This window comes from Ovis canadensis, chromosome 24, assembly GCF_042477335.2.
Source record: "Ovis canadensis isolate MfBH-ARS-UI-01 breed Bighorn chromosome 24, ARS-UI_OviCan_v2, whole genome shotgun sequence".
Taxonomy (NCBI): Eukaryota; Metazoa; Chordata; class Mammalia; order Artiodactyla; family Bovidae; genus Ovis; species Ovis canadensis.
In genome coordinates this window covers 55,502,293-55,517,559 of record NC_091268.1, presented here as the reverse complement: position 1 = coordinate 55,517,559, position 15,267 = coordinate 55,502,293, and the positions used below count along the sequence as shown (strand labels likewise).

Here is a 15,267-nt window from a genome sequence, read left to right as displayed (position 1 = left end):
TGGGTTTGAGCATCCCTGCGAGGTGGGAGGTGGTCAGTGACATGAAATGTCTCAGGGGTCGGTGCGGGGCAGGGGGGCGCGGGGGGGGGGGGGTCGGGGCGGGGGGGCGCGGGGGGGGGGCCCAGGGGGGGCGGGGCGGGGGGGCGCGGAGGGGGGCGGGGTGGGGGGGCCGGCCTCTCCCCTTGGAAGGACCTGATAGGGTAGCTTGTGAAAGCCTTTGCAGCTGTAGATGAAGGATGGCACGTGGATGGAGAGTGTTACCATAATTACATGATCGTCATCTTGGCAGAGAGGGGAGGCAGAGGCTGGCAGGGCGCCTGCTGCCTTAGATTCACACCTAGGGAGTGTGTGTGCGTGTGTGCGTGTGTGTGTGCATGTGCGTGTGTGTGTGTGGTTCCTATTAAAAACAGGCTTTACAAAGGCCAGGAAGCCACCAGCTCTGGCCTTGCATGAAAGATAACACGGAGAAGATAGAGCGCGGAATACGAGAGGCAAAGCAAATAACGCCGGTTAATCAATGCGCCATAGCCCTTCCCCGAACGCTGAAGTTAAATTTCATCTCCGAATGCTCTGCATAACAAGCACTTTAGGGTAAGGCGGCCCCGAGAGCGAGCGGTGGAAGTTTCAGCGACAGGCAAACATTTCTGGGCGGCTGTGAGTCGGGGTGACTTTTTGAACTCCATTCTTGGGGCAGACTTGGACGGGCTATAAAGAGATTCAAACTAATTATTAGCCTTTGCGAGGCTTCCACCGCGTCTTCCTGTGGTTACAGAGCAGTAGCAGATCGCTCTGCGAGATAAAAGGCTGAGAAAAGTGGGAGCTGATGGATGGATGACCGGGACCTGAGCTGCCGCGGAGCCTCTCAGCTCTGCTGAGAGCCCTTGTAAGGCCGTGATCCCCATCTGGAGAGGAACGTCACACCAGGGAGGAAATGAACGGTGGGCAACCACAAGGAGAGGGCTGCAATTTTAATATAAAAAACCCAGACTTGAAGTGGTTCTTGTAATCTGGAGAAACCCACAGGCCAACTTGAAGGCCGTGGCAGTTCTAAGTCAGCTTTCTTTGGGCATCGAGAGGCCCAGAGGAGACCCTGTTGCCCAGTCCTCGGCCGGGACACCAGACCCTAGGGAGCCGGGGGAAAGGTGGGGAGGGCGAGGCACACGGCCCCTTGCCAGAGGGGCGGAAGGAGGCGCTTTTTGCCAGAAATTTGGGCTGCATCCTCATGTCTTCCGATCAGTCACATATTTCAAACGACCATTTAAAGATATCTGTATGAACACAACTTGACCACCGTCTCACTCCAAACACAAAACTTCACTCAGGATGCATCACAGACCCAAACACAAAACCCAGAGCACCAGGAGCTTCTAGAACGGGCGGGCAGACTTTTCCTATAAGGAGCCAGCTATCAACTGTTTCAGGTCTCAAGGACACAGTTCCTCAGCTCTGCCTCTGTGGTGTAAAAGCAGCCACAGGTAGCACGTAAACATGGATGAGGCCGTGTTCCAATAAAACTTTATGTGTATTGAAATTTGAATCGTGTATATAGTTTTTGCGTGTAGCAAAATGTTATTCTGCTTTTGATTTTTTTTTCTCAGCTATTTAAAAAATGTAAAATCATTCTTAGTTCATAAGCCATCCGGGCACAGGCATTAGGCTGGATCTACTCTGAGAGTTCTCAAAGCATAGGAGAAAATCTTATGACCCCGACCAAGGTTTTCTTGCTAGATCACAAGAAACACTAGCACGAAGTTAGAAGTTGGGTAAATTAGATATGATTCAAACCTGAAGTTTCTGCTCATCACAAGACAGTGGTAAGAAAATGCTTTTAAAAAGACACCATCAAGACAGGGGCAGAATGGATGAAATATTGGCTGCACGTATATCTGACAGACAATTTGTATCCAAAATGCGTAGAGAATTCCTACAAATGAACAACAAAGGGACAACAACCCAATTTTTAAAAAGAACCAAAGACTTGATCAGACCCCTTACCAAAGAGCTAAGAATAATGCCTGTACATATATCAGAGTTTCTCAACATCTTAGTCACCAAGGAAACGCAAATTATAAGCACAGTAGATACAAGACTAAAACAAAAAAGATCAACAGTACAAATGCTGGCACAGATGTGGAGAAGACGGCACTCTCGGACGCTGCTGTTACAAGTGCGAGACGGTTCCACCCCTTTGGAGAGCCGTGTATTGTGAAACGAAGCACGTTCACTCGCGTATGGTGGCCACGAGCCACACAAAACGTGACTTGAACTGTGGCTACGTGAGGAGATGAAGTTAAGACTGGATTTAAGCTCAGTGAAATCCAACACTGAAGCAGCGTGATTCACTGTTCATGCTGCAGTTTGGTACGCGTGTGCTAAGTCGCCTCAGTCACACTCAACTCTTTGTGACCTCACGGACTGTAGCCCACCAGGCTCCTCTGTCCATGGGATTCTCCAGGTGAGAGTGCCCCGTGCCCTCCTCCAGGGGCTCTTCCCAACCCAGGGATCAAAAGCACGTCTCTTCATCTCCTGCACGGGCAGGTGAGTTCTTTACCGCTATCGCCACCTGGGAAGCCCACAGTTTGGTAGGATGGCGTTTCACATTAACAGCTAAAAAGTTAGCATCTGAATTGTTATGTGTTCTAAGTATACGATATACACTTACAAAGACTTGCTACCAAAAAAAGCAAAATTTTTAATTATAATTTTAATCTTCATTGTGTGTTGATGTGATAGTATTTTTAATGTGCTGGGCTAAAACCATGGTATTATAATTAATTTTGCCTGTTTCTCTTTACTTTTCCTAATGTGGCTGCTAGAAATTTCTAAATGATGTGTGTGGCTCTCGTTATATTGCTATTGAGCAGTGCTGGGCTGAATCTCGTTTTGGGTAGTGGTGCCTTAGTGTATGCAATTGTCAAAATCGACCCAAACACCTAAGATCTGTGCATTTTAATGTGTGTTAATTATAGTTCAATTAAAAATGACACATGACCTCTGCCTGACTAATTTATGGTACTGGACATTGGACGAGCGGGGAGCCAGTGACTGGGAGGCAAGTGAGGAGACTTCTGGGGAGCTGAGATCTTCCTCTGTGATGAGAATGCTGATTATATGAGCTCAGGTGGTGAAAATTCATTGAACTTCATGTTCGAAGTTCAACATAGATTGAAGATCTATTTATATATACAAGATATATAGATGATAAGTATATATACATAAATGGGCTTTCCAGAGGGCTCAGTGATAAAGAATCTATGCCAGGGCATTAGATGCAGGAGACTCGGGTTTGATCCCTGGGTCAGGAAGATCCCCTGGAGGAGGAAATGGCAACTCGCTCCAGTATTCTTATCTGGGAAATCCCATGGACAGAGGAGCCTGGCAGGGGACCCCATGGCAGGGTCCACGGGTTGCAAAGGCGTCAGACACGGCTGAGCACGCATGCACAGAACACATACATAGATATAGACTTATCATCTATACAGAAATCTTTAATGTAAGACGTGTAAAATATATGTGAAAATGTGATGCACAATATATATTCAATATCTATGTATATATGCATATGTATATCTTTCTTTAATAAAAGTCTAAACAAACCCAGCTAGATACTCTCTCTGAGACTTACTTTAAAACTGAACTTCAGTTGGACTTTTGTCCAAGGAGTTTGGTCTTTTGAATTTATAAAAGGCAAATTTACACAGAACCACTGGCTAATTAGTTAGGCGTTATCCTGGGAGTCCTTGAGTTTTACAAGCAGGAAGTTTCCCCAGCTCAGGCTGGTGTCTCTAAACCAGCATCTCTTCTTGGGAGAGGACTTGCCTTATCTGAATGAGCCAAGACTACGGCCCCCATACCCCTGATCCACTTCCTCCTCCAGCAGCCTCTGCCAGGCCCTGTGCCCAGGCTCGTAAGTTCTGGTCCTCAGGGAAACCCCGGCACCAACGTGATGGGGCTCCAGCATAATTTTCAGGGGAAGCGAATTTTTTCACCAAGAAGAGGGTGTTCCGTCTGCAGCCGCCAAGCCTGTGCCTGGTGCCACAAGAGACATACACCCTCTGAACCAAGGCTGGTGGGGCTGGGGGGGCGGGCAGCGACAGGGCAGAGGCGAGGGGTCCATCACTCAGATCTGTGTCCTGACCAGAGTGACCGCAGCTCTGGGCGGGTTCAGGCATGAAGGCCAGGTGAAGGCGGGGGCTTTGCACTGTAGGGTGGAGGACAGAAGTCAGCCCTGGGCCAGCAGAGGGAATGGACCTGAGCTATAGAACGACGGGGGCACCGCCGTGGCGGAGGCGGACACGAGCGTCACACCGCAGACGTGGGCTGAGCGGTGGCTGTGATGCTCTCCCTGCCAACTTGCTCAAGCTACTTCATTTCTGTAAGTCTCTTTTCCTGTCCTGGAAACAGAGGTCATAGTGGCAGACTGGGAGTTGTGACCCCAGGGACTGTAGCCCACCGTCTATTTCTGCAGGGATCACACATACTCATCGGCAGTGTCCCTGGTGGCACAGACGGTAAAGAATCTGCCTGCAATGCGAGGGGTGTGGGTTTGATCCCTGGGTCGGGAAGATCCCCTGGAGAAGGAAATGCAACCCACTCCAGCATTCTTGCCTGGAGAATCCCATGGACAGAGGAGCCTGGCAGGCTACAGTCCATGGGGTTTCGAACAGCTGGATGTGACTGAGCGACTGAGCGTGCACACACGCGCCACCTGTCTGAATAGGAACGGGTGAGCCCACCCGAGGCTTGGGTGCCACCGCTGGGCCAACAGCGCGGAGCGGAGCTGGGGACGCCTGCACCCTTAGGAAGCAGCGCCTTCCTCTAGTCCTTGGGGAGCTCGCTGACCCTCAGATGACCAACAGTTCCTGGTTTTCCTTCCATCTGGGGGGCCAAGTAGTCTTTCCCACTGCGCTGGTTCAGAGTGGGTGTGTGGGCTGTATGATGGGGACCGAGCAGCCTGGAGCTGAGGATTCAGCTGACTTCTGCCCACCTGGGCAGCCCAGAACCAGGGCTGCCTATGAGCTCCCCGCCGGGGGCATCACTGACATTGCATCCCTTCCCGATTGTCCTCTTAGCAAGACTAACTTCCAATGTCCACGCACAGGTTTCCAGGCCCCAGAGGCCCACCGTGGCCTCACCGGGCCCTGGCACTCGGGAGCTGTACTGGACCTGGCAGCTGAGAGGTAACACGTGGCCGCCTATCACGGACCCACTGCTTACTTCACGGAACAGCCTCCATCGATTTCTATTTAATAATGACTGATGTAGCTCTCAGGCCCTTTCTCTGATGAATCCAAGCTGTCCGTCAAATAGAGATGGGCCAGGAGACAAGCATTATTATTCCAAAGCACAGTCATTAGATTAATAGACGCTCCAGCAACACCATTAACGGGCAGAGACTCAATGAAGGAGCAGACGCGAGCCTGCCTCCAGATAAGAGAATGGCTTCTCAAGCATGTGTCCTATTTATAGACCATACGTGTTCATTCCACCCGCGTAGCCTTCTTCCCTTGAGCTCTCCCAGGCGAGCTGATTATCTTCTTTAAGCCTGTGTGTCAGCAACATAAGCCACCAGCACCATCCGTCTTTTGTCTCAGCCCCATCTTCCTCACCGTGCCCACCAGGAGCATGAGACAAAACTCTGTTACTTCATGTCAGAGCAAAGACATTTTTCACGACTTTTCCAAAACAAATTTTTACCTCCCCATGATTGATCTTTTCCTGCAACTTGAGAAATTGAAAACTTTTAAGGCCATAAGTAGACAGCAAACTTTAGAAATCATTTCCCCCAAGTGGATTTCCCCTGTGCCCTTCTATCCATAAATATTTAGCTTTCCCAAGTCAGAGCTCATCAGCAAGTGACTTTATTTTGACGGCCTTAGTTTTTATCTCCTAGATTTATTATTCAGAATGGGTGGGGGTGGAGAGGAAGGGGGCATTTCTCTAGAGAGTGTTCCTTTTCTAAATGTAAGGAAAGGATTCAATTCTATATTAGAGAGAGGCGAGTGGGGCTGAAGGCGGTGGGCTCGGGAACGTGGGCAGGGCAGCAGCTGAGAGCTGCTTGAGAATCAAAGTGCGACCAGACTGGGAAAGGACAAAGCAAGGAGGCGGATGGATGGACTGTTCGAGTCTAAGCACGACACCTGGCCAGCCTTGCAGGCTCCTTTTAGCTGTCACACCCAGCCCTGCATCTGGCCACACCCTCTCTGTTTAAGGGGCACATCAGAGTTCTGTCCAGGTTCACTGACTTCTGGCTCTGAACCGCGCTTCTCCCAGCCCCGCCTCCTGCCCACCCTCTTGTTCGGAATTCTCCCAGCATCTGAGCTCATTGATCACCCACCGCTTGCGTTTCTGTCTCTAGCTTCACCTTGCCCTTTGGACCTGAGGCTTTGATAGAACTCTGTAGCCTCTGTCTTGGGCTACTAGTGACTTAGATCAGCTTTCCTCCCCTCTCTCCTCAGTGCCACCCGCCCACCCAGCCAAGTGGGATTCTCTTGCCTTTCCTTAAAATATTCAGAGCCCCCGCCCTCTGGGATCTAATGCCTGATGAGCTGAGGTGGAGCTGACACAATAATAGCAGAAGTGAAGTGCACGGAGGGGACCCAGGCTCGAGAAGCTGGGGACCATCTCTGGCCTCCTTCAAGTTCTGCTGGGCAGAGCGCTTGAGCTGAGTTGTGGGAGCACAGCCCTGGGCGGATGGGCTCCAGGCTGGTCGGCAGGAAATCAGCTGAGTGATACGAAGCATCTGAAGAAAAGCTGCAGCTTCAAGATGGGGGCTTAAGGTGGAAAAAAGCTTGTGCAGGGGTGGGGAAGGGGGCTGGGGTCAGAGCGGTGGGACTCTGCCCACTGCAAATGCTCTAACAGAGGTCAGTCTCTTTAGGCGATGGTGTCCCAGGCTTATCTTTATTCTTCAGTACCTGTCTTGTCTTTTCTGAAATGTGATTTACACTGTATGAGGCATAGAATACATAGACTCATGCTTACAGTTTACAAGGCCGATTTCATGCCCTGGGCAGTTTCACATTCTGTCATGTTCCCAGTTCATGCTTGTGTGCACACACACACACACACACACACACACGAGTTAACTCCATAAAGATTTGAGAGCAGACACTGGGACTTGAGGTGGGGTGTTGGTGCGGTCTTGAAAAAGCTCGGGGGCAGGCTGTGGTCCCCTGGACTGAGGATCGCCACACTTAAATGCGGATTTCAGGCAAACAAGCTCTTTCTTAGCATAAATATTTTTATCCCATCTGACATCCCTGCCTGGACACCTGGTTTATGAGAAGAAAAGCTTAGGTGAGAATATACTGCTTTCCTGGGGAGAGAAAGAGAAATATGATTGCCTCTGTCCACATCTCCCTGGAGAACAGAGCCCCTGAGACAGAGTTTCTCCAATCACAGTTTCTCTGCCAATTTGCTTCCCCATCTCTCCCGAAATTTCCCCCTTTTGAGAGAACTCACCTGCACAGCCTCCTATCTGCCTGGAATTTACATATAATGAACTTCCTCGCCGTCTCCGTAGCAACGGGGCCCTACCAGCACCTTTTCAGCCTCAGCCAGAAACCCTGCTGAACACTCTAAGCGGCCAGCGCCGTTTCCCACGAAGGTCTTCTTAAACAACACTTAGACAAAAGCTGGAAACTAGTTCAGCACAAGCTAACGTCTTCCTTTTCATTTTTGGGGAAAAGGCCCACAGATGGTTTTCTTGTACAGAACAGAAATGAGCTAGCTTCCCCTCAGCTCTGCATCTCAGGGTGACCCGGTGTGGAGAGGAGTTTAAGGACAGAGGGATCCTAGGGGTGAAGACACCCACGCTGAGGAACCGAAGACAGAGGCCCCCTGTGCTGCGTTACTCAAGAAATAAGGAGCTCACTTAAAAATTATTAATATTAATCAAAGACGTACAACAGGCGGCCGGCACTTTACTGACCCCGTGCTGAGCGGTGTTTCCCTGGAGTGACTCCAGTGAAAGGCAAAGATGCCCCGTTTTAACCAGCCTGATTTCTGTCATCAGGTACAGGGTCTTCTCGCTGAGCTTTTGGAAATCCCGGGCTCAGGCAGATGTTTTGGGAAGAGTCTGCCCTCTTGATACAGGCTCCACTCATTCCTGTTACCCTGAGGACGGTTGCTCCCAGTTCTGGTCGACTCGGGGGTGACGGCCGAGTGTAGGTGCAGCAGCTCTCGCCCCGGGGCTGACCCCACCCTGCCCACGGCAAGGACAAGGGCAGGCTTGGCCTTCGGCTCACTGCGCTCCGCACAGAGGCTGGATTCTAGGGTCTCAAGAAGGAGGGCGACAGGCCCCACGTCGGATCCCAGACACAGAGACAAAGGGGCACCTCCAAGCCCAGAGGGCCAGGGATAACATTTCTTTGGGAACGAGACATTTCCAGCGCGCATACATTAACATTCAAGGCTCCCTGAACAGACTCCGAGCGTCGCCAAGGTCCCGGTTTGGGGAGGCGCTCTCTTCTCCCCGAGTGAAATGTCACCGCTCTGCTTCCTGAACAGAGCTCACGGCCTGCACCTCGCCTGCCCCGGGACCACTGAGGCGTCTCAGTCAGGGTAAAGGCTCTACACGGCGCTGCTTCTTCACCTGCACGTGCCATCTCTGTTGATATTTCAGCGTGTGACGGTTCAAGCTATGAGTCACCTATTTCCTTCTTGTGCGTGTGTGTGTGTGTGGGGGGTACTACGAGAAGCATTTTTAAAAAGTCAATGCCCGCTCTGGTGTTTAAAGCAAATCTCTCCCGCCTGAGGACGTGTGGGGAAAGAGACCGCGGTTCCTTTAGGACCATGGATCCCATCCCCGCTTGCCCCTGAGGACACCTTAAAGGAAGGGGCGCCGGCCACACCCCAGAGCAACTGAGGAGACCGTTTCGGGGCAGAACCAGACACCAGCAGTGTTTTAAGTTCCCCAGGTGATTCCCATAGACAGAGGAGCCTGGCGGGCTACGGTGCGTAGGGTAGCAAAGAATTGGACACAACTGAAGTGACTCAGCACGCACGCATGCACGCAGGCGATTCCAACACGAAGCCAAACATGAACACGTGTTTGGGAGTCCCTGATACTCAACGTGTGGTCCACGGGCCTGGCAGCCGCTAGAGGAACAGTCTCAGGCCCCACACCGGTGCTCCCGAACTGCAGGGCCACCTGGGTCAGAATCCATGCACTGATAAGGTTCTCAGCTGATCCTTGTGCTTTTGGAGGTTGGGAACGTTGGCTGACGTGGTGATTGGGAGGACTGTAGCTCATTGCTGACGATTCCAAGCCCCCTTGCCCTCAACCCTATCTAATTGCTCTCCAGCTGCTCCCACCTGAGCCTGCGGGGACATGGACTAGTGGTGCTGGCCATTCCAGGGGGACCCGTGAGTCAACTCTGACATCTTCACCTGGACATGGCACAGAAGGGTTGGTCCTGAGCAGAACTCTGGTACCAAACACCACCTGCTGGGCCACTAATGCTAAGAAATAGTAATTGTTAAAAATTACTTTTCTTAGTAATACACTGGGGACTTGCCTGGCAGTCCAGAGGTTGAAACTTCACCTTCCAGTCCTGAGTGTGTGTGGGTTTCATCCAGGGAACGAAGACCCCAGACATCTTTGGAGCCATAAAACCAAAACATAAGCCAGAAGTAATATTGTAACACATTCAATAAAGACTTTAAAAATAGTCTACATCAGTTCAGTTCAGTCACTCAGTCGTGTCCAACCTTTTGCGACCCCATGAATCGCAGCATGCCAGGCCTCCCTGTCCATCACCAACTCCCAGAGTTCACTCAAACTCATGTCCATTGAGTCGGTAATGCCATCCAGCCATCTCATCCTCTGTCGTCCCCTTCTCCTCCTGCCCCCAATCCCTCCCAGCATCAGGGTCTTTTCCAATGAGTCAACTCTTCGCATCAGGTAGCCAAAGTATTGGAGTTTCAGCTTCAGCATCAGTCCTTCCAATGAACACCCAGGACTGATCTCCCTTAGGATGGACTGGTTGGATCTCCTTGCAGTCCAAGGGACTTTCAAGAGTCTTCTCCAACATCACAGTTCAAAAGCATCAATTCTTTGGTGCTCAGCTTTCTTCACAGTCCAACTCTCACATCCATATATGACCACTGGAAAAACCATAGCCTTGACTAGACGGACCTTTGTTGGCAAAGTAATGTCTCTGCTTTTGAATATGCTATCTAGGTTGGTCATAACTTTTCTTCCAAGGAGTGAGCGTCTTTTAATTTCATGGCTGCAGTTACCATCTGCAGTGATTTTGGGGCTCTGTAATAACCTAGAGGGGTGCAAATGGGTGGGAGGTGGGAGGGAGCTTCAGGAGGGAGAGGCGTATGTACACATGGTTAATTCCTGTTGATGTCGGACAGCAATCAAATCAGTATTGTAAAGCAATCATCAATTAAAAATAAATAAAATTTTTAAAAATGGTCAACATTAAAAAAAAAAATCTAAAAACAGCAGTATTATGTTTATGGGAAACCTACTATGTGACACCCTGGAGAATGGGATGGCAACCCACTCCAGTGTTCTTGCCTGGAGAATCCCATGGGACGAGAAGCCTGCTGGGCTACAGACCATGGGGTCGCAAAGAGTCGGACACGACTGAGTGACTTGGCACGCACGCGCTGTGTGACAGGCGCTTGGCATACAGGGCCTCATTTCATCCTCTGGCAAAACGTGTAGGTCAGTGTCATTAGCCTTGATTTACAGATGGGATGGCAGAGGCTCAGGGAAGGAAGTCACTGGTCCAACGAGTTCATGCAGCAGGCGGTGAGAGGCTGGTTCCCCTCCCCCTGCATACTCAGAAGCCTCATGGTAGGAGGTGAGAGGAATGAGAAGGGGAGAACGGAGAGGTGTGAGGGGGCGAAGGGGGAACAGGCGGTTAGGGCTGTTAGTGACAAGCCTTGCAGACGCTGATGAAATCACAGATGACTCAGCTAAAATGTCTAGAAGTGGCTGGACCTCAAGACGTCGTGAGTGTCTCTCTCTCCTTTCCTCCATCTCTCAGCTCTTCTTTCCTCTGCGCTGACCTCTTCCATGGTGGAAAAATTGTCCTCCAACAGCGACAGTCTTCTGTGTTACCTGCTTAGAAGCTGAAGAAACCACTTCCCAAGAGCTCTGCTAAAACCCTTAGGGTCGACATTGGTTGGCTGGGCCCCGGTCACCCGCTTCTTCCTGCAGGCAGACGTGAGAAGTCGTTGCAGCCCTGGGGGAGCTGTTCTCCCCAGGAGGATTGCAGGGCTGTAACAGGAAGCGGGGAAGCTGGGGGCACGCAGAAATGACGCGTGCCTCGGTACTCCACGTCTGCCCCTTCCGATCTCGCGCCACCCTCTCCACTGGCCTCTCTGCCCCGAGACTGATGTCTGTAAACATCACCGGCCTCCCTTCCTCTGACGCTTTCTCTCTCTCTTTTCTCCCCACACACAGTTATTAATGTATAGTTTGCATACTATAGAGTTCACGATAAGGGTAAACTTCAGTGATTCTTAGTAATTTGATCACCACAATCCTGTTTCAGAACATTTCCATTACCAGTCCCCATAGTTCAGCCCCAGCCTGTTTGCAGTATCTCCAGGCAATTTCCAGAATTTCCCTTTTCTGGATATACAGTATGAATTGTTGTTGTTAAGTCACTCAGTCGTGTCTGACTCCTTGCGATTGCATGGACTGCAGCGTGCCAGGCTTCCCTGCCCTTCACCATCTCCCAGCGTTTGCTCAAACTCATGTCCATCACGTCGGTGATGCCACCTCGTCCTCTGTCGCCCCCTTCTCCTGCCTCCAGTCTTTCCCAGCATCAGGCTCTTTTCCCATGAGTCAGTTCTTCACATCAAGAGGCCAAGGTACTGGAGCTTCAGCTTCATCATCGGTCCTTCCAGCGAATATCCAGGGTTGATTTGTATAAATGAACCACGCAATCCCAAGTCTGTCTGCTGCTTTCACTCAGCATAGCGTTTGGAGGGTCACCATGTTAAAATGTGCCTCAGTATTCTCTTCCTTGTACTCCAGGTGGTGTTCCATGATGCACCACCTGTGGTTCGTGCACACTTGTGTCGTTTGCAGGTCAGGGTTATTATTAGTAAAGCTGCTGTGAACACTGATGTGCAAGCCTTTGTGTGGACGTGCGCTTTCGGTTCCCTTGGGTAGCAGTTGCTGGATCACATGGTAAGGTTACGCTTAACTTTTAAAGAAACTGTCAAACTATTTTCCAAAGCTATTGTATCGTTCTACATAGTCCCCAGCAATGAATGAGAGTTCCAACTACTGCACACCCTTGCCTGTGCTTGGTACTGTCTGACTGTTAAATATTTTAGCCATTTATTACGTGTCTCATGGTATCTTATTATGGTTTTAATTTGTTCCTAGTAACTAATACTGTTGAGTGTCTTTTCATGTACTTATTAGTCATTTGTATTGCCACCTTTTTTTATAAGAAAATTTATTTTTTACTTTTTAAAATGTGGATCATTTTAAAGTCTTTATTAAATTTGCTACAACGTTGCTTCTGTGTTATGCTCCAGTTTTTTGGCCTCAGGGCATGTGGGATATCAGTTCCCCGACCAGGGGTCAAGCCCACAGCCCCTGCTTTGGAAGGTGAAGTCTCTTTTATTGCCATCTTTAGCAAAATGTCCATCAGGTCTTTTGGTTACTTTTAGCTCATTCACACTGTCTTCGTATTGAGTTGCAAGAGCTGTTTCTATATTCTGGATGCAAGTTCTTTGTCATATATGTGATTAGCAAATATTTTCTCCCAGATGGTGACTTGTCTTTTCATTTTCTTAATGGTGTCTTTTGAAGTGGAAAAGATGTTAATTTTAATGATAGCCAAATTAACAACTGGCTTGTGGTTTTGGTGTCATGCTTAAGAAATCTTTTTCCTAACTCAAAGTCTGAAAGATTTTCTCCTGCGGTTTCTCCTGGAAGTTTTATGATTGCAGGTCTCACAGTTAGGTCTGTAATTCACCTTGAGTTCATTTTTATACATGGTATGTGGCAAGGGCCTGAACTAAAATTTTAATAAATGAATATTTAATTGCTAAAGTACCAGTTTTGTAAAGACTGTCCTTTCCTCTCCCCTGTTGAATTGTCTTGGCATCTTTGTCAAAATGCGAGGGTTGGATTTCTGAAGTCTCGCTCCTGTTCCCTCGGTCAGCATTCCGATCTTTGCTTCAGCGCCACGTGGCCCTGTTTACTGTGACGGCCGTCTTTAAGGAAGTTTTCATACTGCACAGTAGAGGTACTCCAACCTTTTTTCCCCTATTCATAATTGTTTTGGCAAAGCTAGGTCTTTTGTATTTTCACATACATTTTAGGACCAGCTTGTTAGTTTCTTCAAAACAAATCCTGCTGGAATTTGAATTGATGGTGCACGGAGTCTATAGATCAATTTGACGAGATTAACATTTTAAAAAGAGCAAATCTTACAATCCATAAACATGGAATATGTCTCCATTTATTTGCATCTTCTTTAATTTTTCTCAGTAAGGTTGAATAGCTCTCAGTGTATGGATATTCCACATTTTGGTGTTAAATTTATTCTGAAGTGTTTCTTCTTTTCTGATGCTATTGCAAATGAAAGTTGAAAAAATCTAATGCTTAAATTGTTCATTACTAATATAAAAAAATGCAACTTATTTTTGTGTATTGATCTTTTATCCTGAAAACTTGCTAAATTTACTAGTTCTAGGAGAGTATGTGTGTATGTGTGCACATTAAGATAAGAAGAAAAGTTTTGCTTCTTTCTTTCCAACCTGAATGCCTTTAATTTGGGGGCCTTCTTTCAGTGGTTAGAATCTTTATTAATCAATAAAGAAACCATCTTCATTTCAATGGTTAGAATCAACGGCATGTTGCTGTTCAGCTGCTGAGTCATGCCCGACCCTTTGCAACCCCATGGACAGCAGCACGCCAGGCTTCCCTGTCCTTCACACTTTCCTGAGTTTGCCCAAACTCATGTCCCTTGAGTCAGTGATGCCATCTCTAGAAGTGGGGAGACTGGGCCTTTCTGCCTCATTTCTAGTCTTTGGGGAAAGCACCCAGCCTTTCACCATTAAGTATGTGCTTCACCAGGTAGAGGAGATTCCCTTGTATCCCTAGTTTGTTGATTTTTTTTCTCACAAATGGGTGGTGTTTGTCAATTGCTTTTTCTGTGTCTCTGAGATGATTCGCCATGTGAGTGTGCCATCTGTTTCCTGGGAGGACCCTGACTGGTAAAAAGTGCTCACTGCAAAATGCAATGTGCGTGATGGAGTTGGGTTGGCTAGTCTCTGCTCAAGGAATAATTAAAGTGACTTGATGCTTCTTCTCCCAGCTTTTTGACTTAAAGAGACTTGGTTTTACCATATGTCCACAAATTACTTGATACTCCTCCCTTTGCGTGTGGCTTTGACTTAGTGACTCACTTCTGATGAGCAGAATACGGCAGAAATGGTGGTAGCTGGTTTCGGAGATCGGGTCAGAACAGGCAATGGGCCTTCCACCTGGCGCCCTCCTTCGGACTACCCACTCCACAGGAAGCCAGCTGCCGCGGTGTACGGCCTCTCAGGCAGCCCTGAGGAGTGAGCCTTCCGCGCACGAGCCGTCTTGGAAGGGGAGCCTCAAGCCTTCAGATCACACAGCCCCAGCCAACGTCTGACTGCAAACCCATGAGACGCCCTGTGCCCAAATCATCTAGCTAGGCCGCTCCCACACTCCTGATCGCCAGGAACGCTAAGATAATAATTATTGCTTTCAGTTATTTGTGCTTAATTGGAGGATGTTTGCTTTACAATATTGTGCTGGTTTCTGCCACACAGCAACACGCATCAGCCACAGGTGTACGTCGGGCCCCTCCCTCCCGCGCCTCCCTCCCGCCTCCCGCCCCATCCCGCCCCTCCAGGCTGTCCCGCAGCGCTGGCTCTGAGCTCCCCGCGCCACACGGCAGGTTCCCGCTGGCTGGCTGTTTCACGCGTGGTAATGTTCATGTTCCCATGCTACTCTCTCTGTTCACACCACCCTCTCCTTCCCCCAGTAGTTACTGTTTCTAAGACGTGATGTGCTGGAGTGATTGTCTGTGCACTGAAATACAAGAGACATCGCCACTTTGCCCCCAGATATGTTAAGCTCTAAAACTGAAGAAGGTGGGTCTGAAGGAACAAGAATTTCTGGACCCTGGGGGTTTGTTGGGAGTTGCTCTAAGCAGAAGGCTTGGTGAGCAATCCGTACGGGAACATTTTGTAGGTGATGAATGCCTCGCCGATCATTATCCCTACGAGTGTCGCCGTGGGATCCCA

At 49.2% G+C, this 15,267-nt stretch overlaps 1 protein-coding gene across 5 annotated transcripts in view; it reads right to left on the bottom strand.

Moving 5' to 3' along the window:
• Positions 1 to 15,267, bottom strand: part of LOC138428639 (uncharacterized) — a 48,725-nt gene that overhangs the window by 11,766 nt on the left and 21,692 nt on the right. The window lies entirely within an intron of this gene.